This window comes from Tachypleus tridentatus, chromosome 8, assembly GCF_004210375.1.
Source record: "Tachypleus tridentatus isolate NWPU-2018 chromosome 8, ASM421037v1, whole genome shotgun sequence".
Classification (NCBI taxonomy): Eukaryota; Metazoa; Arthropoda; class Merostomata; order Xiphosura; family Limulidae; genus Tachypleus; species Tachypleus tridentatus.
Window position 1 is genome coordinate 40,909,108 of NC_134832.1, and position 24,291 is coordinate 40,933,398.

Consider the following 24,291-nt stretch of genomic DNA (forward strand, 5'->3'; position numbering starts at 1 on the left):
TTCATCACAATACTTAAAACTAAAAGCAAAATAATTAAGTCAAATTAATGTCCTTTAATGATCAATTTAGGGCTTAGCATTAAAAAAACATACATTTAAAAAAATTTTTCATGGTGGCATTTTGTTTTATTGTAATTTCTGCCCATACAATAATTCTTCAATGTACAGCTTAGTGAAAATCTTAATTCCAAACACATGAAAATTTAATAAACACACATGAAATTTATTATAATAGTTACATCACATATGTATTAACATAATTATATTTACATTTGGCAGGATAAGTAAATACCACATATATCAAGTGAAAGTCTTAAATATGTGTTGTTTTTTTCATGACGGTTAGTATAATACATTACATGGGTAAATACATATTTTCCTTATGCTCAATGTAGCACTTGATCAAAACACTAATCACACATTTTATTTCTAAAAACACCCACAACAGCAGTCAACATGAAAATATGTAATAACATCATATAAATATATAAAATGTTATAGTTGGTGTGAAAAAAGGATAGCTACAGCTATATGCTCAACCAAGAGAAAGATTTGTGCAAAGCTGGAAATTAATTTGTAGCAACATTTCGAATATAAACTAACTCAAGAATTTACAGCATTCAATGCATGTTAATAAAATATTCCATGTTTTGAGCAAAATGGTGAAATAGTGCACCAGTGAATGCCTCTGACTTCACCAATTACAATAGCAATCTGTATCAATTAACTACAGTGTCCTCAGATTGGTGTTCTTACGGAAAATCTTAAACATATTACACACAAATACTTATACCCAAAGATGATATCATTTGTTCAGTCTTATCTTCTACAGAGAAAAGAACACTTGAATTAAAACTGTTTTAAAACTGTAAAATTAAGTAATTAATAACTTTAAATATGCTCAAAACCTTTTGGCAACTATTAATATTTACATTTTACGACATGACAACAAAAAGTGCTCTATATAGTATCCTATAAAATATAATTTTAAAATAAGTCCAAATTAATATTTTTGAAATGAATGACAGTTTGTTACACAAGTTTAGATAAAACAAGTGTTTACAACATTAATGCTTATTCATAAAATATACCACCTATATTTTCTTAGTCTATATGCTTTGAATTGCTTATGTTCTTAAGCAAGTAAAAGAAATTATAACATCTAAATAACAGTCAAATGTAAGCTATGTTATTAGGTTGTTCGAAAAATAACAGCAAATTTTTATATTAAAATTGTAGTCATTTATGGGGATAAGAAACCAGTATTTTTATGACTTCATAAATATTACTGAAAAACTAAAGCTTTCTTGTATTCATCAGTGCTTTTACTGTTTCTAAATCTTTATTTCCCATATTTCAGACCTTTACAAATAATGATGAAAAAGTTGTGCATCACTTTTTTGCATGAATTAAAACCTGGTCATGCAGCATTGCAAACAGTTTCCAATATCAGCCAAGCATGGGGTGAAGGAACCACCTCCAAACATATAGTACATCATTGCTTTCAAAAGTTTTAAGTCTTGAAAATAAGGAGGGCAGAGGACATCCTTTTGCTGTTGGAAACGACCAACTGAGAGCATTATTGAAAAGAAACCTGCACCAAACTGTTTGAGAAATGGCATTTCCACAATTTCAGACCATCTCGAGCAAACTGGAAAAGTGAAAAAGCTCAACAAGTGGATTCTATACGAATTCAGCAAAAATTAGAAAAACAAAATGCCATTTCTAACTGTGCAGTGAGTTGGTTTTGCACAACAGAAATGACCCATTTCTTAATAAAATTCTCACCTGCAACAAAAAGTGGAGTCTTTACAACAAAGAAAGCAATCTGTAGAATGGCTCAACTGTGATAAGGCTCCAAAACACTTCCGAAAGTTGCACCAACAGAAGATTAGGGTTGCTATATAGTGGTCTGCAACCAGTGTTATCCATTACAGCTTGCTTAACCAGGCCAAAATATCACACTGTGAGGGAGTGCTGCCTCGAATTGAAAGAAATGCATAGAAAGTTGTGTGAAAAAATGCCAGCTTTAGTCAATCAAAGAGGACCAATCTTGCTTTGTGATAATTCTCGGCCACACTTTGTTCAAATGACACTCCAGAAGATCAGTGAATTGGGCTACCAAATATTGCCACACCCTCCTTATTCCCCAGACCTTTTGCCACTGATTACCATTTTATCAAGCACTTGCACAACTTAGGACTTCAGCATTTTACCATCATGACATTAATCTTGTTTCTCATTGGCAAAAGTGTGTAAATTCATAAGATTCCTATTTTGGTTAATAAAATTGCTCTTGAAAGTTTTTATTTCTTATTAAAGTTACAACTTAAAATCTTCCATTATTTTCTGCACAACCTTATACTGTGAATAATTTATCAGATTTAGTTATTATTTACTGCTATCTTTAGCATTAATTTTCTTTAACTTACAAAATTTTTCTGACTTTCTCACTATGAGAAAAGGACCATTATAAATTCATTCAAGCTAGTGGTTATCTTTTGTTAGGGAATGAAGCTTGTATCAACAGTGAAACTGACAATTCTTTATCTAGAAAACAACATTATATAACACATCAATTGAGATGGAAAACTCGGCTTTCTACAGGTTAAAGATAATATAGAATTAATCATAAGAGAATTATTAACAAATTCTGAAAAATAAGGTGTGGCAACAGGGATTGATTTTCTATTTGATAACTCTGTAACCTAACAAAGTTAAAGGCAATGAAATTAGCAACAATGGTTTTATAGTGAGTAATTTACATTATATGTGTAGCTTCTTGGAGGGTGGTGTATAACATAAAGACGAGAAGATACCTTGAAAAACGTGTCATACAAGTCATGCAACACAAAATTCAGAATTTTTAAAATATTATCTTATAAAATTAAAAACTTAAAACTTGTACACTATTAAAATATGGGTTATCAGTTAAGATTTTATGCTATACTAATTGCTATAATATAAAAAATAAATTAATAACATTTAACTCCTGAGATTTATGATTACAACTTTTTAAGTTACATACTGTTGATGTGGGATGCACTACACCAGTTGGATGAATGAAAACATCTCCAATAATTACTGGCTTATCTTTACCATTTTCTGCCAACCAATCTGGATGAGTTTGATGGTATAATTCTAAGTAGTGACCATTAGCATATATTGCTGAAATAGGAAATACGTGATTGGTTTTAGCTTGGTTGAATAAAATGTAATGAAAATGAAATACATCACACAAGTTTTAAAAACCTTAAGACTTAAAAAAAAATTATATTTTGCATATGATAATATTAAAAGTTCGCTGATAACCTGACAAATTGTATGAACATGAGCTTACTAATTTTAAAGTATTAGTATGTAAACTGTAACAAGCTTTAATGGTTACAAGGTTAGTCCCAGGAACTGAGCTCATGCTAAAAGAGTTAAGTCTAGATATTAGGTGGCTTGTCATGGCTAGGTGGTTAAGGTATTCAACTCGTAATCCAAGGGTCGCTTAATTTTTTGTGTTCCACATTTTGCTTTGATAACTGCAGGTGATGTTGCAAGATATTTAATTAAAGTGTCCTATGGGATTTTGCTCCACATGACCTTAGTACACTGCCATAAAGTTTCTTTGAAAGTAACTTTTGATTTGTAAAGATCTTAGTCTATCATATCCAAGATCTACCCAATTAGGTCTTGAAGGTTTGTGTGAAATTAAAATCAAATAGGCTTATGTGTTGCATCTGTAGCATATTGTTTCAATGACAAGCAGTAATCAGCCATCATGCTGATGTTCTACCTTCCCTGATACCCCCTTTTCATTTCCTTGACGTTTTCATGTAACCATTCCCATATCAATTTTTCTCTAGAGGTACTGAGGTTCTAAGGGAAGTAGTTTGTATGTAACAGATTAGAATAGAAAAATATTTGATGAGGAGACTCGATTATTTGTCGAAACTTATGTAGAAAAAACAAACAACTTTTAAGTTTCTTTAATAGACTTTCTGTTCAGTTGCCTGAGAGAACATGAAAAATTTTATAACAAATGTCATCGACTGTGAAATGTTGGGAACAAAGTATTTTAGTTGACACTTGGTGTAAAACGTTTGTTTAACTTGAACGAGCCATGATGAAAACATATTTTTGTTCTTTAAGAATGAAATTTTCTTTTACGTAGCATTTTTTACACGAGTTTCAGCCTTAAAAACAATCTATAAATTCTAATACTGTAAATGAAAATTTGCCCATTTAAAAACAAAACTCTTTATTTGACGATAGAGGGCACCATAAGTGAATATTACACAATCGTTTTTTAAGCTAGTAGTGTGAAATGTCAATTTTTACTTAACATACCAAATTAAGTCGTGTTCTAAGCTCTAGTTTTAAAAAGTTTTCCAGTTAATTTAATTTGGCTATGAGGTCTTGTTCAACGTTCTTTCCACAAAAATTGGTATCTTATCATTTTGAGTCGTGAAGTAAACTCCAATTTTCAAATGTTATCGGGTTAATTTATCATACTCTTGTTTAACGATCTTACTAGAAAGATTGGTAATGACACTCACATTGAATTGTTTAATGTTCTGTTACCTACAGGCGTCAGCTGTTTATAACACTGTATAGTTTTTGTTCGGTTTTAAAACTTTCACGGCCAAATGAAAAGTAGCAAACATTAAGATATTTCACCCTAACTATAAAATAATATACTGTAGTTTTGATAATTTCCAGAAAGTCAGTCGAGAAGATTTAAGAATTGTGTTTTCAACAGATGGAAAATATTGTACCTTTAGTTTCATGTTTGTTTATTTAATAAAACTGGATTCTTTCTGGAGTGAGTGTCTGTTTAATTACTGGATTGTATATTTCTTTTCCTGGAATACAAATAAGTATAATGTAATATAACTACAACTAAATATGCTATACTTATATCCACTGATAGAACGCTCAAATCTTGGGCTCGATTCCCGCGACTGTTACAGAGGAATGTCTAACGTAACTTTCCTCTAAAAGAAATAAAAACTATTTTTATATTTTCTTACTAAACACAACAATCTACAAGCTTCCAACACTACTAATCCGTTGGAACGCCTTTTGTTGAAAATATCTTCGACAAAGAGAGCGCCCCGGTGGAACCCATTTGGCTACATAGTCGGCAAGTATGTAATTTTTATACATGAGAAAGTTGCACCGATGAGCTACATTCGGCCTGGCATGGCCAAACGCATAAGGCGTGCGACTTGTAATCCGAGGGTCGCGGGTTCGCGCCCGCGTCGCGCTAAACATGCTCGCCCTCCCAGCCGTGGGGGCGTTATAATGTAACAGTCAATTCCATTATTCGTTGGTAAAAGAGTAGTCCAAGAGTTGGCGGTGGGTGGTGATGACTAGCTGCCTTCCCTCTAGTCTTACACTGCTAAATTAGGGACGGCTAGCACAGATAGCCCTCGAGTAGCTTTGTGCGAAATTCCAAAAACAAACAAATGAGCTACATTCAGGTAGGTGTTAGACATTTCAACAAACTAATTTTAAGGGGGCGCTTCAAACAATTCGAAAATCAGTGTTATATAATTTAAAGGGCAAATGCGGAAGGAGTGTTACAATGATAGAAATATTATGCAATTCTTCCAATTAAAGAGCATTTAGTGGCACTTGATATTAGCTTACGCATTTAGCATAAATAATTATGCTTTATACCACTGTATGATGATAAGAAACTGTTAATCTAAATTCCATGGCATTACTATAAAGGAAGCTAAATAACATTATTTTTGAGAGAAAACTTTCACCATATGTTTTAAATAATGTGGTTTGTTCTGTAAAGTGTAGATCTGCTCCGAGTGACAGGATTATGAACCTAAAGCTAATATTCGTGCCAATCGAATGCATCTTTCTTACTTGCTGTGATTTATTGATGTGTGTTGACATGTAATTATGATACGCAATCAAAAACATCTTAAGCGCGACCAGGAAGTTTCAACGTGCGACTTTAATAAATGAAATCAAAATGAACAGTTAACCTGGTAACTACATTCATAGCATTGATAAGAATTTTTCTGCAAATATTCTTTCATTAGTTTGTAAGGATGCGTTTTGTTGTAGCCCATTGAGTAGCTTTAACAACAACAACATGATGATGGGTAAATCCTCTTATGTTCGCACCTTTATTCACACCTATGGTGTTCTAGATGCAATTTCTTTTAGACTGTATGACGGGTTTCCAATCGCTAGCTTAAATCAACGCGGAGATAGGCCTAACCTACTAGTTAGCATGCAGGAGATGCATCAGAAGGTCCAAGGTTCGTTTCTCTTTGCTGCAAAGAGTCATGCCCAGCACTATGGGGCTATTGGTGTGTTATAAGAGAATCTGTAAAATAAGAATATTCTAAGAGTTTGTGATAAGTGTTGTTAACAAGCTCATTTTTCTTCACTCTATCAGTTCAAAATGAGGGGCAGTTTGCTCAAACAGTGCTTTTTACTTTCAGTTACTTCTCACTCAGAATGTACGACTCTTCCTTCTACTTACTTTTTACTCAGTGTAGGGCCTTTCCTTCCAGTTTTTTTACTCGGTGTAGGAGTCTTCCTTCCAGTTTTTTACTCAGAGCGTAGGATTCTTTCTTCCGGTAATTCAAGCTTGATATTTATATTTTCCTTTTGTAGAAAAGTAAATAATTACCAAAGGAACTCTGATACTTTCACTTTAAACATAAGTATAAAATTGTATTAATAAACAAAGGTGTCATGAAAGTTTTTATCAGTGTTTTTGTTAAATTAAAAATATTAACATGGAATATTAATCATTTATATCATAATTCGGTACAACAATGTGCTATTTATATAGGTTAAGTTTAAATATTTGTGAAACTGACTAATATACTTCATGTTAAGAAAATTCCTTTAATGTTTCTCTTTTCTTCTCATTGCTCTTACTAATACTAAATAAAAAGTGACTCTCATCAGAGCTAGTTTGATACTTCATGTTTCGATGTTATTTCTCATTATCCGACATATTGACATTCACGATATTACAGATTTCTGAAATTTCTTTATAATAGTCTCCTGTTGTTTTCACTGCGACATAAAACCACTTTATTACTTAACCAAGGTTTAACATAAAACCTAGCCTTGTGACTCAAACTATTAAGTAGAAATACTGAATTTAAACTGAATTTAACGAAGAAGTAATAAAAAATTGATTTTCTTTAAATCAAGGACAAAAACATCGTGTGCGCTGCTGTTTTCTAAACTGAACGGCGTCACTTATTGTATTCGTGAAATAATCAAGAAGTGTTCTTCCAACAGTAACTCTTCTTGTAAACTAACCCATTTGTTATCCGCGCCTGATTGCTTAAGTCTATCAGTTCTTACTTAATGGAAATATCGGTTTTATTCATAGTGACTAGTGCTTTATACATGACTGGTCAATCTCATTCAACATAGGGGAGATCGATAGATTGAGATACAATGTGACCTACCACTGGCTGACATTTGTTGTTATGGTAACGCGGATTTAACAAAAAATATCAAATGAAAAGGCAACAGAAACGTGTGTATGTTACGTTTTGTTTCAATACTCCCCCAACTCAAGCCTAAAATAAATATGTTTATACGAAAGAAAACGGCTTACTATAATGACTACATCTCCAAGTCATGGTTGTAAATTCTAACGTTGCGTTGGACGTCATCGGTGGGTTCCATAGTAGCATAGTTAATACCAATTATTTCGAGTTTGATGTATATAATTTATTTATATCTAAAAATAAAATTATAGGTTCATTTATTTCATGGCGAGTTTATACAAAACCTGAAAAAAACATTCACAAACGCCGAACAAAAAGGAAAATAGCGAAATAGATGACAAAGGTCTGTAACAATATAACAATGAATATATAAATATTTATGTGTGGAAATAAGTCAATTAAACAACAATGATACATTTAAAAACTTACAAATAGCCTTAAATCAACGAATAAAAACGAATTGCAAAACTTTGGCTATTTTGTATATTTACGTACAATCACAATGTTTTAATACTAAATATAGCAAGGAAGTGTTTTGATGTAACTGTGAGCTGTTTTATACAGCCAGAGAGAAACATGGCTATACTAATACGAAATTCAGGACGAAATAAATACTTACTATAGCCCCGGCATGGCCAAGGGGTTAAGGCACTCGACTTGTAATCTTAGAGTCGCGGGTTCGAGTCCCCGTCACACCTAGTATGCTCGCCTTTTCAGCCGTGAGGTGTTATAATGTGACGGTCAATCCCACTATTCGTTGATAAAAGAGTAACCCAAGAGTTGGCGGTGGGTGGTGATGATTAGTTCTCGAGTATCTTTGTGCGAAATTCAAAACAAATCAAACCACTGACTACAACTGCATGCAGTCAGGAATCTTTATCTTCCTACATAAACAGGTTTTTAGAGTTGTAAGCTCTCAAACTTACGGTTCAACTACCTGAAAATGTTTTAGTTTTTATTAATAGTTATTCAAACCAAATTAATTATTCTTATTTATTTCATTCTGCTACCGCTTGGAGGATTAATGTACATTTTTTTTCTTTGTTTAAAAAATAAACTGTTTCTCTGAATAAATAAAACACATTAAGATATTATATGAAATTAAATATTTTGTAATGTCCTCCGATGGGAAGTCAGCAAGTCCACGAACTTATAACGCTAAAATTCGGGATTCGATTCCACGCTTGAACACAGCAGATATAGCTCAAAGTGGCTTTGCTCTAAAACGAACAAATTTTCAAATTTTCGTTTTATAAGTTTTGTATTTTATACCCCCCAAAAAAAAAAAAACCAACTAGAAAAGATTCGAACCCAAGATATCACACAATGGACAGATACCATAACACGTAAGTAGTTGTCACGAATCTCATTTTTCAATAGATGGTCAGTGGAATAGAATTTTTTTTTTTAGAAATTCTTAACATAAATTGAAAAATTAAAAATCATTGAATTTATCGAGAGTAACAGCACTAAACTGATTATCAGGACTGTTTTATTCCTAAGAACATGAAAGATGCGTTTTAATACAGTAAATGTTTTATAATATCTGAGGAATTTTTCAAAATTCCACCAGCAGAGGAAGCACTGTTACCAGAAACTGTTGTAATCTAAAGAAACATTGTTTATGACTACTAATGAGTGGGTTGTATAATACGCACCACATACTGTTGTAACCTGAAGAAACTTTGTCTATGACCACTAGTATGAGTGGTTTGTATATCACATACAAGATACCATTGTAATGTTTAGAAATATTGCTTATGATTACTAGTTGTTTAGAATTGTGTAATACATGCCATACTCTGTTGTGGCGTTAAGAGATTAATTTTCAATTGAATCATTGTACTAGACCTAAATACTTTGTTTCACGGTTACTTAATTCAGATAACTAAAGATGAAAGAAATGATGGTACATTTATCCCATAGGTGTGTGTTTTGTATCTATACACATTATTTGGGGACTATTTGAAAGACATCTTAAGCTATGCTGAAAATAGGAGATGCCAACGATTCTGTGAAAATTGATTTTATTACGTCTATTTTAGCACTGTGAAATCTGATGTTGCTAAGGGCAACACTTCCCTAGTGTGTTCCTCCGGACGTGAATTTTGTTTTCAGTTTTATCAACATTAATAAAAGAATCAGTGATCAAAAGATCAAAGCGTTCGTGGACCACTCAAAGCAAAGATGATGCTGATGTATTTAATTATATAGAGAAGTGTAGGCAACAATAGAAGGGACAGAGAATAAAGGCTTCGTGGAACGAAAGAACTTGAAGATACACTTATTGGAGCAAGTAATCTATTCATGAGTAATCTTTATTTAAATTGCTTTCACGTTTTTAAAAGATTATAAAATAAACAATTACGAGAATCGAAGTGAGCCTAATTATCATCATGTGTCAGAAAAAATAAGAGGATTTCATTTACAGATTAAGAAATAGTGAATTTGTTTATGCCCTTCTATCATATTTAGGGTTGGAAAGCTAACAACAAGTGGTACAACCTAATTTTACTTTTCATTTCAATTAATTCTTTAGTTGGGAGAGCAGTCACCTACCCACAACTATCTGCATGCAACAAAGGGTGATATAGTTGTGAGACATTGTGGGCTTGAGCACCCACACCTCGCTCTCCTAATTTTTATTTCTAATTCTATATCTATTGCTACTCTTTATTTCTGCCGAATAGAGGCTAAGACTGATAGACGGTGTATCCCCACCGCAATGTGGGTCCTACTTCCGTAGTCACCTCCAAAATCTAGGGCACATTTTATAATCTCACATTGTAGCTGGGATCTTTTCAGTTGATACACCGTCTTTTGTTTAATTTATTTTTGTTTTGGCTTGTTTTTGTTTTATAACAAACTAATATATACGTATTTACACACATACACACAAGTTAAAGTGAGATAGTTTTAGTTTTTGTAAAAGACAGGACCAAAAACGTCTTATCTTGTTGTTTTGAATTAAGCACAAAGCTACACAATGGGCTATCTGTGCTCTGCCCACACGGTTTTTAGCGTTGTAAGTCCGCAGACATACCGCTTAGCCACTGGGGGCAAAGTGAGTAGTAACAATTAAAAATTCTACACTGGAAGAAAGAAATAACTAGAAGGATGAGTCCTACACTCTGAGTGACAAGTAACTGGAAGAAAGTGTCCTAAACTCTGAGTAAGAAGTAACTTATAGGAAAAGTCCTACACTCTGGGTGAGAAGGAAGTGGAACGAAGCATTCTACACTCTAAATAAGAAGTAAACTAGAGGGAAGAGTTCTACACACACTCTGAGTAAGAAGTAAATGGAAGAAAATGTCCTACACTATGAGCAAGAAGTAAATGGAAGGAAGTGTAGGTGGGATATCCTTATCGTGCCACTAACGTTGGAAGCCATTTGGACCATCCACGTTAATTTTTTTCTCATCAGAGAATAAAACCTTCTTCCACTTTTCTATATCCCATGTTTTCAGCAAAGTTTAATCGAGCTGTTTCATGGTGTGGAAGAAGGAGATGCCTTTGAAGACGTTTACGGTTTTTAAAGCCTTTCTCTCGTAGATGCCGTCTTATTGTTCTTGAACTGCATTCTGCGTCCGTAGGGGCCTTAACCTGGTTCGACGATCGGATGATGTCTTGCCGGACAACCCGTCGAATCCTCCTGCTCATCAACACTGGCGAAATTTTCTTGGGCCGACCACTTAAAATTCTCGTTTCGTATTCCTCAGGATCTTTTAAGAAATTTGCAAGAGCAGTTTTACTACGCTCAATCTCACCAGAGACGGCACCTTCCTTTTGCAGCTCGACAATTCTGCCACGTTTAAACTCTGTCAACTTTTTAGTTTTGCCATGTTTTTACCCAATGTAAAACTGGAGATGTCAGTGAGAGAAGTTGGCAACGCTTGAACACAAATTACTAAATTTCGTTACGTATTTACCGATTAACGCTTCGTTTCAATATGGTCTTAAACTTTAGACCAACTAATAGTTAGACTAATTTCATAGTGTTCACATTTTCCCTAGTAAATGCTAAAAGGTTTTTATTTTTATTTTCCCTTTTCTTTTTGTCATCTTTCGAAGCTCTACTCAAATAAGTGGTTGAGTCTAAAAACGCAAAATGCATATTTTTTTCTTTATGCTCATCGGCCTTAAGAATTTGGCCAGCAATGTATATCAAAACTATCTTTTAAATGGTAGACTTATAATGTACATCAAAATAAATTCTATTGTCATTTGTTATACTTAAATTAATAAAAAAATATTCAGTTGGTTAGTTGGTTGTTTGATTTGGTGTTTTATGGCGCAAAGGAACTAAACTATCTGCGCCAAACATCTGGTAAAAAGTTAAAATTAAAGTAAAATTATTAAAATTTATAATAGGAAATTAAGGTAAAACAAAGAGAGTTTAATTTTTCAATTAAAAACATAAATAGCATTACATCCAATGTTTATATCTAGTTTACAGCAGAGAGAGAAAAACTACAGTAATACAAGTTGTAAAGAACTTTCTGTAGCACAATTTTAATTATCATAACTCGACATGATGACTAACGGGTAATTCAGTGTTAGACACCTGAAGTTGACCTTTCCAGTTCTAGTTTCGAGTTATTTGACGTTACGACTATTTTCTAATTTCAAATCGAACTACGTGTACTTTAATTCTTAAAAAGAGGTCTAATTTATAAATTAAAAACTTAAATAACATAAAAAAGATCAATGGCCTTTAAAAAACTAAAAACATTCCTAAGATGGACAGTGTCTGCATCGCCATTAACACTAACGTTACAGATAAACCTTGGGACAGAACATATTTAAAATGGTGGCATCGTTGAGAGTCATAACGACGCCAAGACAGTAAAATGTGGCTTATTGTGACCTTAGTGTTACACGGACAACATATTGGTGCATCAGTACCAGACAAAACAAACCGATGAGTTAAAAAACTGTGACCAATGCGAAGTCTAGTTAGGACAACTTCCTCTGTCCGATCCTTACTCGGTGGGCTCAGCAGATAGCCCGATGTGGCTTTGCTATAAGAAAAACACACACACAAAGTCCAACAGAAGGTTTTATTTGGAAAAATTTTTTTCACTTTGCTCACTCCAAGTCGACTGCCAAAAGGCACGCAGTCGAGACTTGAACACAGAACCATAGTCTATGTATGGAAAAGAAATAGCAGTGACAGTGCCAGAGCAGACAGACTTAGCTGCGGTGTCGGGAAGCCCTTTCTCGCGAATACCAACGTGGATCGGTATCCAGAATACTGGATAAAAGTAGATGTTTAAAGAGAAATGAGCCAGTCGGTTTTGAATATCAGCAAAAACAGGATGAGAACTAACGTGAAGCGATTCCAGGGCTAGTCAATATAAATAGTGCAAATTGAGTAATGCTTAGCTTCTATGTAATCCAGGTCAATAGAAGAAGTATACAGTTCAGCAGTGAATACAGAAACTGTAGAAGGTATTCTGTGCGCAACCACCGAATCACAACAAGCCATGGCTGCTCAGCCTGATTTCAGTGTGACCTGATTTCGAACCATCCTTATAAATAGGAATTGAAGGATGGGTAAAACGATGTTCAGCAAATAACAGATAATACTTCCAATCGGGAGTATCTGCTTTTCTCAGATGACTTAAAGAAAGGTCACATTTGGGGATTGTAGTAAGTCATGGTGGGATAGGCTGACCAATGGATACAGCAATGTTATGCAAGAACAAACCCAATTCATCCAACTGCGCCTGGATGCGAATGCCAAAAGGAACAATAGCAGATCCTCTGTTCTGAAAAAGCATGGCCCACCGAGGTGGGATGCTGTGGAAAGGATCGAAGCATACAGTAAAGACAGTTGCAAATGCTGGAAGTGTAGAGGAGGTTTATGAGACCTCTGGTTTAATCAACTGAATTGTTCACTGCCTCGAAGATATCCTTTCCTTTTGTGGTGCCACGAAGAGCACATATATTCAGTAATTCCTCTTTCGTTAAAAAATCTTCATGAATAATGTGTACAAATATTAACAGCTGACTTACATCAAGACAAAGTGAGAAATAAGTACTTTTTTCAACCATTCCAACATGATACATATAATTTATAATAAGGTCTTTACATAATGCTGCTTTTTGAAAAGTAAACTCAGATTAATAGGCAAATAGTAACTCAAACTCTTGTTTTAATTAAACTCATGTGTTGTCAGAATGTCAAGTAATATATAATAAGTGTTAGAAACAAGCTATAGAACTTAGAACTCCACATGTTCACAAAATCATTGTATGTCTAAAAACTGACCTAGTTTTATTCTGCAATCTCTTCCAAGTAAAATGTCATTACTTTTAATGCCTCTGTGAATTACGTTGTTAAGATGTAGAACTCTATTCCTTTGAGAACCTAAATGAAATATTAATTTATTTTAAATATAAATATTTTAAGATATCAGTATAATTTTAGTGTGTTTGTTGTATTCAGTACTTTATATATAATGATATTTGGAGACAACAAAACAAACATGAAGTAGAACAAAAAATATTAAAGCTTGTTTATATTGATAACTACCAGAAGTATCTGGCTTTGATCGGGTTATTAGTTTAATGTATTTGTTGTTTTACTATATGCTGTCAATAGTAAAGTGTGGGCTTTGCAGGTTGAGACCAACAACTTTGAGTGACTGCCCCTGGGAAACTGTAAACCTAAATCATTTCTGAATTAAGGTATTTTAGTAAAAAGGAAACTGCCTTAATCAGTGGAGACTCTAAATTAATAAACCAATAAATATTTTCCAGTTTTATTTTTTATATATTTCAATTATATCTTCAGTACACGGACTGACAACAATACTACGCTATACTTTTGTCACTAAGCAACATTACATAAAAGATGTGGTTGTAAAGCACTATTATCAAATCACGTTGTTTATCCCATATATTAGATGTTATTAGGTTGATATGTTCTATGTGACAGAAGTGGACTGACCAATGCTCCATTGTCCTTCAGCTTCATTGTATGAAGTTCATAGGTCACGCATAGGTGGGATGATACGAGTCGTAACTCACAATGAAATGACATGGAACTCATACTGGTTCTACTCCACCATACTGTGTGTATTTTGAATCAATTTTAGCATAAGCGTATAGCCTATGTATGTTTCTTTTTCAGCAACATGCAAAAGCCACTGTCATTTTTCAGGAAATGAATGTTTATGGAAGTAAGTACCCTTTGTTTTGACAAAAAACTACAACAGTTATTGCACAGATTTTTTAAATAAATTGCAATCACCATATCTCTGCTATAATAAAACCTTTACCAATAACAACCAACATAACATACTTCTTTCTTTACAAACCGCTGATATTTCATTTTCATTTTGTCGACAGTGTCAGTCAAACAGCCACCTTCTAAATATTCCATTATTACCTAAACAAACAAAGTTTAATATGACACTGACATTTTATTCTTTAATAAAATTATACATAATAATGAGACAGAATAATTATTTCTCCTCATTTAAGACACTGACAGTAATCATATATCTAATAAAAATAGAAAAGTTTTTCAAACAATTATTTATGAGGTAGGAACTAAAGTAACAACAGTTTTCAGCATTCTTTAATATTTAGATTTTATTATCTATAAAGACGTGTGGTTCATAGAAAAAATTAAAAATGCAATTTCAAGAGTGTTAGTGAAGAACGACCACTTATCTTTCTTAATTTTTCTATTTTCAACGTTTATTTTTTTACCTCAAAAGATTTGAGATATATTTCTTGAAGTACATTGTTTTATATATTAGTTACTAATGCTATGATCTTATCTTCAACATTTATAAAAAAATAATTCGGATAGTATTTTATTTAAGTAACTGTATATTTAATATTTATTGTATTTCACACTAAACAAAGTTTACAGTTTTCCAAATAATGCTACATTTAACACTTTTGTATAAGCTGTTACTAATTTAACAAACACAACTTTTCCTAATAAAATAATTTCTACAACCACATATAACCTATGTGAACCAAACATACATGGAAGATGGACAAAGCAAAAGTATAAACTACAGAGTGCTTGTGACAGATAGTATACTAGTATGAACACTGTAGGGAAGTATAAGGTATTTCAAAATCATATATATGGAATCAATTAAAAATTATTGCGTCTGAAACAAACGTGGCTCCAATCTAGAGTCTCTCACAAGAGATCTTTCATGTATTATTTATAACCAGAATTTTAAAAAGTAAACCTGCCAAAGTGACATGTAAAAAAATATTGTTAAACTTGAAAAACTGCTTGACATTGACCAACTTAATTAAAGGTACCGGACAAAAACTGGAGGAAGACCACACCTCCCCAAAACGAAACACAGGAATTCATGGTGAACTTGATCAAAAGCTTTGCTCTGATCAAGGGACTCAAAAACAGCAGGGATATCCCGATCCGTGATGTAGTGGAATAGGTCCCTGAGAAGCACCAGATTGTGTTGAATACTTTTTGCCCCGCACGCCACACGTCTGAGTGCAGTGAACCAAGAAAGGCATGTCTGCATACAAACGGGCACACAGGACCTAAGACATAATCTTGGCGTCCACGTTCAGGAGAGATGTGAGACGCCACGAGGACAGATCTTCTGACTGGCTGGGATCCTTACATATAAGAGTAATGAGCTCATCCAGCGTTTCCGGCGGCAGAGACCCTGTGGTCAGACAGTTGTTAAAAAGTCTGATGAAAGAGGATCCAACAACATGCCATACATGGCTGTAGAATTCCACCGGCAGCCCATCTGACCCAGGACACTTATCGAGCGGCATGGACCGAATGATAGACCAACACTCACCCAAACTAATTAGCCTCACCAGCTGCTCGTGAAAGGAAGGGTCGAGGGAAGGCAAAAACCGAGTAATGTCGTCCCAAAACCCCTCGTTCACGGGCGAAGCCGAGAAGTGGCGGCGATAATAGGTGAGGCACGCGTCCAGGATGTCAGATAACGAACGACCATTCTCCAACACCAGACTGGAGATGTGTCTGGTCTTAGCCATCTCTCGTGCCTTGCACAACAAAACCCTAGTAACGGTTCACTCGATCTGAGTGATTCGATCAGACTAGAGACGCTCGCAGCACGGAATAGTTTGGAATAATTCAAATCTATTTCCCTGCATAAGTTCTCAATGTATGAGAGGACCCAGCAGTCCATCGGTCTGCCACAGAGCAAGGCAGCCAAGACGTCCTGCTTGCCTCGCAAGGCCAGGCGGTGGGCCCGCGAATGCCACATGCCGCAATAAGGAGGCACAGTCTTCCTTGAAACCTGCCCACCAGGACCTAGTGACAGAAATCGACAGAACAGAGCCCCCGAACAAGGGCAATCAATTCGTCTCCAACCTCGTCCTCAGGAAGGAGGGAGACGTTGAGCCTCCACACACCAGGGCCCCGAGAAACGGGTACAAAATCCCGGAATGTGGCGAGAAGTGCCCGATGGTCGGACATGTAAAACGAGACGTCCCCAACACTGTGATCTGCAGCTCCACGAAGGCTCTGCCGAAGGCCAGGTGTGACATAGATCCTGTCAAGGCGACAAGAAACGCTCCGACCAGTCCAAGTAGCCACAAAGGCAAACTCATGCAGTGCATGCCAGACATCGAAAAAGGCAAAATCCGACAGTACTGCACGCAGAGAGTCACCCCCAATCTTGTCGAGGTGAGGATTCAAGACGCAGTTGAAGTCGGCACCGAGGACGATATCGGCCCATGTAATCAAGTACATGTCCAAGACCGAGAAGGAGGACTCCCGCTCCCCAGACCAAACAGGCACATTGACAAGCTGAATCTTACAGCCCCCAGTGACAACATCAACGCACACAACCCGTCCCTCAGCATCACTATGTGACTCGAGAAGAGCGGGTGAAAGAGGATCCCCATGTGTCGTGCCAAACGACCAGAAGGCATGGACAGGACAGCGAGAGGAAAACGAAAAGTGGTCCCTCCTATACTAGAGGCAAAAGCCCGCCGCTAGTACAGCGGTATGTCTCCGGATTTACAACGCTAAAATCAGGGGTTCGATTCTCCTCGGTGGGCTCAGCAGATAGCCTGATGTGGCTTTGCTATAAGAAAAAACACAAAACACACCTAGAGGCAAAATGCGTCTCTTGCAGGAATATCACATCAACCGCAAAGCAGTTGAACAGGGAAGATGCATAGAATTGCTTAGAAATACCACGCATTCCTTGAATGTTAAGCGTGATGCAAGAGAACACCATAAACCAATAGGAAGGATAGAATCAGTGACGCTGCTGTTTAGTCAGTACTGAGCCAGGTGGGGAGGCGAGCGGCCTCTTAAAACCAGCCGACCCAACCCCCTCCTCGCAGCCACGGCAGTCGGCATCCGACCACCGCCGCTGCACCACAGGGACATCCAGACCAAAGTTCGGAAAAGACACGGGGCTCTGGGAAGACAGGGGAAGTCGACCAAGTCGAATGCGCCAGGTGACGGTAGCTCGTCCAATGTCGGGGTCGGTGCCAACACGGGGTCGGGGGAGAGGGCTGGAATACTCATTACACCCGAGACCTGGGCTGAGAGACTCTCAGAACCCCCAGCCGCATCCGCGCCAGCAGGGGAAGCCTGGGGCTCTACAGAGGCCCCATCACCTCCAGCCGACCCATCCCGAACAGGGTGCAGGATCCTCCTCGGTGATCCCACCCCAACACTTACTTGGGCGGCGAGAAAGTGGGCGCCAACACGGTCCCAACCCTCTCACCACCGGACACTGAGGCGTGAGCCCCCGCAGAGACGGGGGACGCCCCAGTGTCACCCTGTACGACCAGGGCACCTTCAGGAGCCCCAACGACACTAAGACCATCAGGATGGACCAGAGCCTCCTCAGAGATCCCTCCACTCGAAGAGTCCCCCGCCTCCCCGGGGGCCGCTGCCATCACAATGTGGACGAGCGAGCCCCGGCCCTCCTCAGGGGACCTAGACCCACCCTCCCGGGACACGGCACCCTCTCAGAGGCCCCACCCTCTTCAGCCGCGGATGACGGGGGAGGAAGAGCAGATACCCTCTCCCTTTTAGCCTTCTTAACGCCCGGCGGATCCGCAGCCACCGCGGCATAAGTCGCCACACGCCTCGGGCAACGCGAAGGCATGTGGCCACCACTACAAATATCACACACTATATAACAAAAACTGTCTTCGTGGCCAATATAGAAGTCTGGCACGCAGTTGACAGGTGGCCTTTGAGGCCACAGCAGCCGCATGTCCGGGTAGTTACACATAATCCGGAAGCCGTTCACTGTGATGAAGTTGGGAACCGTCTTCTTCATATCCAGGCAGATCCGCCCGTTCCCGGTACACACCGACGGGCACGTCTGATGTGCCTCATGTTTAATTTGTCTGACTGTTCCGCACGCCGACAATACGTGTTTGATGGCGATGTGGGACAGTTCGAATGGAGCCGACCGGAGGATGAGCATTTGATGTTTTGACCGGTCGGCTCCACGGACACCCGTTGGTCCCCAAAGGGAAAGTCTCCTTTGTTCAATAGGGACCGGGCGTACGTGGCCGACACCAGCGTCACCACGTATCGCCCATTTCCGAAATGTTCTAAACATTCTACCAAATAGCACTTCGAGTTTTGCCAAAAATTGGAAGCATTGGTTTAAATAAGGAGGAAATGTAAGAAGTATGATAGGAGGTAAATACCTATTGTACACTGAGTAGGTGGAGGACCAGTGCGAGAGAAGAAAAGAGGCATCCAAAGGACAAGAGAGAAAAATTCGAAAAAAAACGATGTAGAAGAACATACCACGTCCAAACCAAGTATAGTCTTCACCCATTTGAGAAAGGTATGGTACATATGGGTGGTAAAACATAGGAGCGCATCCAAGTGGTGTGTGAAAAAAACAATGAAATTTCCACCAGGTGTAGAGTGGCCAGGCCGTGACACACCACACATTGCAAGCCAATTAGATCTAAAACTCATGCTGTCTTAATCAGTTTGGTGATCAGATTTAAAAGTAAAATATGGATTATCCCTGATTATATCTAGCGTTTTACGCTGAACTTTAAAGGTTATTTTGGTCCTTTAATTCAGTACAAATACCTAAAACATCAGATTAAATTTTGCAGGATAACAGTCTCACGCTAAATCACAGTTTTGATGCACTCATCTAAACATACATCGTTCTCTCCCTTTTCAGACGGTGAGGATGAAGTTGTCCACAGCGAATAGTGTTATTGTTGTCAAGAAGTTTGTTACGTTTTCTACAAAACAACTGATATTCTCTTTTAAAAATAAACAATGTACTAAAATGGTAGAATAATTTTGTTATCATAGTTTAGAAATTTGAAGGTATAAACCTTATAACGATGTCTAATTTCTTTAACACCGACAATATGTTTTGGAAGTTTGTTGCATAAGTGCGGTCTTTCGGATACTTAAGCGATATTCTTACCTGCTTCTGAAAAGAGCCGTTTATTCAGTCATAGTTTATCCAAGTATAGTAAGGTCTGGCTCACTTCATTTTATTTTATTTACTACTTTTTTATAATGTTTGCAAATAATTTCAAGTTAAATTCACGATCTGATATTTTTCCGACTTTATGCGAGAGCGGGGCGCACCAACATCGTCGCTACGTCGGTGGGGTGGAGTAAGAGCGTATATGTTGCGACCATGACTAGCATTTGTAGTATTCAGACGTGAGAAGTCATCTCTGCTATGTTTCCTTTACCGCACAAACTTCCTTTAACGCTTTGTAATTCTTGACAGTTTACTGTTGGTTTATTCCCTTCGTCAAATTATTGCCTTCATCGACCAGTTTAAACCTAACGTCTCTGTTGACCCAAGAAAAACTAGAATCCTTCGCCGAGGAGGCATATTACTGCAGCCTTCAACACTCAAGAACCATGATTATCTATGTAATCCATGGAAAGCAGATATCAACGTTCAAGTTGCCTATATTTATCAAAAACGTCATTTGTCTATAATTCCCGCTGAAATTCAACATTCTCTGGAAACAACAACTTCCGCGAAACTCCATGCAGATCACAGAATTCATTCCAAGACCACAGGTTTGCCAACAAACTTTGTTAAAGTCGTAACTGAGTATAAACAGGTAGCTGATTTTATACTTAACCACGAATGTACCCTACAATATTTTCATTTTAGTGCAGAACGCCCCAGACGTCGAGCAACTAATCTTCAAAATGTCAAGTCTGTCAATCGTCCAGAAAGCTTTTCATCTTCATGCATGCCAATTATCTCTGCTGCAAGCAGCAATACTTTAATTAATGCTAAGAAGAAAGACAATGATACTCCGACCAACGTTGAAGTTACCCCTCAGCAGTGACAAGAACCAAAGAAGACAGCTTCGTGCCAGACTCAACTCACGCTCGTTAAGACATCAGACGTATCAACCGCTACAGGTATCAAATCACGTTCAGCAAAAAGATACAAACAAGATTCACAAGAAGACACCAATCGTCCCAGACCTTTCGGTCTGGGAACGACTCGTTGAGACAGATAGAATCGATCACTCACTTTGTATCCACGAACTGCCTATCTTTATCCTCCTGGTGCCTTAGATCGATCTTTTAACCAATTATATCGTTGTATATTCTTTGAGTGTTTTTTGTTATAAGCTTTACTAACCCTGATTTTCTTTCCAGCAACTTCCGGGCACCGTCAGGGTAAATTTTTCGTTTTCCCCCACTGCAAATTCTGAGGTTTTTAGATCTACAGATCCTTATCCTCTTGTGTGCGTTTTTTTTTTTTGTAGAGTCAATATTTAACCTCCCGCGGACCACCATTGGACTTTTGCCACCCGATTGCATTACAATTCGTTTACTTTAAATCTTGTCGGTTTAGCTATTAATAATCAATTACTAGCCCAATTAAATTTTACTTCACGAGTAGGGTCTCTTCTGAGCGCTCTCGATTGCTTCGTATCTCTTCTTGAGAAGCAAAGTGTTAAATCGAAATACCTGACACAAATTTTATTTATTATTTACTTAATAATTCGTATTAATTCGTATTAATCTCTCGCCTTTTACTAAAGATTACCGTGGAGGTGAACATTACAAAGAACTTATTGGCAAATTTTTGAAGTCTTAACATTAGTGAGACAACAATCTACGAAGAAAAGAAAACTTGAATAAGAGGAACCGAGTGTTGGGACTATTTTGTTGTTATATTGTTATGGTCCATAATTTTTAGTGTTAAATGTCGCTATTATGTTATTGGTTTATTAGTATTTTATTTCACGTTGAAGATTGTGTACAGATATCCAAATACAAATGTTTTTATTATTAAAGCATATATTTCACATTACAACTGTTCGATACTGTGGTGAGCAGAACATTGTGCAGTTTGATACAAACTTTAAACAACAACAAATCTGGACTAAATATAAATATTGTAATCATATTTTATAAGTATTATTTCCTAATGTAATTTTTCCTGATATTAAAGATGATAATGCAAATATAAAACGGCCCAGCATTAGTGATACAGTAATCTATGATAAAAAATACTTGAGTAAGAGAAAACGAGAGTTCCACAATGCAACAACTGGCACGACTTCTATATTGGAGAAACAAGCAGAAAAATGGAAACTAGATTCAAAGAACACACACACACACAAAAACACCTTCACCTGTTTTTGAATACTGCAAGTCAGATAAACTCAACATAACCATAGAAACCTCCCAGATACTAAGTAGGGAAACAAATGCAAAATCAAAGAACCTCTACTTATATACAGTAACTAAAACAAAAATTAAACCAATGGTTAGGTGGTTAAGGCACCCGACTTGTAATACGTAGGTTGGAATCCCCGTCACACCAAACAGCCGTGGGGGCGTTATAATCAATACCACTATTCGTTGGTAAAAATAATAACCCAAGAGTTGACGGTTGGTGGTAATGACACGCTGCCTTTTCTATAGTATTGTACTACTAATTAGGGACAAGTAGCATAGATAGCTCTCGAGTAGCTTTGCGCGAAATTCAAGAACAAACCAATTGGAATAAATACATCAAATATAAGCAAATAATTAGAAACTAATTTTTTTTTAACTTTTAAAGTAGAAAATAATATTTTACAATACTTTAATTTTATACATTACATTAAATAATTATACTAATATTTAAACACCAAAAAGAATTACTACATGGAAAATATCTAATAGCTTATGAGTAACACGGCCAGGTGAAGCACTGTTTTGTTTTTGGTATGCAGTTAATATTCTCACGTTATTGCTACTTAATAGCACCATATATATTGTATATTGCATTCTACTACGAAATGACACAATGTTATGATGTCAAGATGTTACTACGCTTATGCTACGTATTATCATGTCACTCAAAGCAATTGGTAATATTGTCATAAATGTATCAGCTGGTGGTCATGTCCACAGGGCATGAAGGGTCAAATGACCCCATCACTTCGGAGAAAAACCATACGATCTACGAAGATGATTGAGAAAAAATGAAAACAAAAAGGTAAGGAAGAAAAGGATTCACAGTCACATTATAACGCGCCCACAGCTGAAAGGGGAGCATGTTTGATGTGTTGAAGATTCGAATCCACGACCCTCAAATTACGAGTCGAATGACTTGACCATGTGCCCTGTCCCGCAGTCTGGGGGATATCCCCTTTTGTCTTTTGAACTTAAGATTAAGACAGTATGATCATTATTTTACCTCTATAGTAAACAGAATGAGTTTTAGATCTAATTGACTTGTTATGTGTGGGCAAAAAGTATTCAACAAAATCTGGTGCTTCTCAGGGACCTATTCCACTACATCACGGATCGGGATATCCCTGCTGTTTTTGAGTCCCTTGATCAGAGCAAAGCTTTTGATCAAGTTCACCATGAATTCCTGTGTTTCGTTTTGGGGAGGTGTGGTCTTCCTCCAGTTTTTGTCCGGTACCTTTAATTAAGTTGGTCAATGTCAAGCAGTTTTTCAAGTTTAACAATATTTTTTTACATGTCACTTTGGCAGGTTTACTTTTTAAAATTCTGGTTATAAATAATACATGAAAGATCTCTTGTGAGAGACTCTAGATTGGAGCCACGTTTGTTTCAGACGCAATAATTTTTAATTGATTCCATATATATGATTTTGAAATACCTTATACTTCCCTACAGTGTTCATACTAGTATACTATCTGTCACAAGCACTCTGTAGTTTATACTTTTGCTTTGTCCATCTTCCATGTATGTTTGGTTCACATAGGTTATATGTGGTTGTAGAAATTATTTTATTAGGAAAAGTTGTGTTTGTTAAATTAGTAACAGCTTATACAAAAGTGTTAAATGTAGCATTATTTGGAAAACTGTAAACTTTGTTTAGTGTGAAATACAATAAATATTAAATATACAGTTACTTAAATAAAATACTATCCGAATTATTTTTTTATAAATGTTGAAGATAAGATCATAGCATTAGTAACTAATATATAAAACAATGTACTTCAAGAAATATATCTCAAATCTTTTGAGGTAAAAAAATAAACGTTGAAAATAGAAAAATTAAGAAAGATAAGTGGTCGTTCTTCACTAACACTCTTGAAATTGCATTTTTAATTTTTTCTATGAACCACACGTCTTTATAGATAATAAAAATCTAAATATTAAAGAATGCTGAAAACTGTTGTTACTTTAGTTCCTACCTCATAAATAATTGTTTGAAAAACTTTTCTATTTTTATTAGATATATGATTACTGTCAGTGTCTTAAATGAGGAGAAATAATTATTCTGTCTCATTATTATGTATAATTTTATTAAAGAATAAAATGTCAGTGTCATATTAAACTTTG

The 24,291-nt window shown here is 36.3% G+C and overlaps 1 protein-coding gene, 1 long non-coding RNA gene and 1 other non-coding gene across 4 annotated transcripts in view; 2 read left to right on the forward strand and 1 right to left on the reverse strand.

The window, feature by feature from the left end:
- LOC143222236 (uncharacterized) overlaps positions 1–2,305 on the forward strand; it is a 44,855-nt gene extending 42,550 nt beyond the window's left edge. The window contains exon 9 of the transcript XR_013012112.1: positions 1,361–2,305. The gene's annotated coding sequence lies outside the window, so the exon portion shown is untranslated. The remainder of the gene's footprint in view (positions 1–1,360) is intronic.
- LOC143222238 (uncharacterized) lies at positions 375–14,204 on the reverse strand. 2 transcript variants are annotated; one of them, XR_013012116.1, is made up of 4 exons: positions 8,116–14,204; positions 7,604–7,729; positions 6,503–6,627; positions 375–3,168 (listed from the first exon to the last, which is right to left on the reverse strand). It is a non-coding gene; the product is annotated as an uncharacterized LOC143222238 (long non-coding RNA). The 2 variants fall into 2 exon arrangements; XR_013012117.1 differs by lacking the exon at positions 7,604–7,729.
- Positions 14,205–21,477: 7,273 nt separating this feature from the next.
- Positions 21,478–21,590, forward strand: LOC143224371 (U5 spliceosomal RNA). The gene has a single exon (XR_013013364.1). It is a non-coding gene; the product is annotated as a U5 spliceosomal RNA (small nuclear RNA).
- The last annotated feature ends 2,701 nt before the right edge of the window (positions 21,591–24,291 follow it).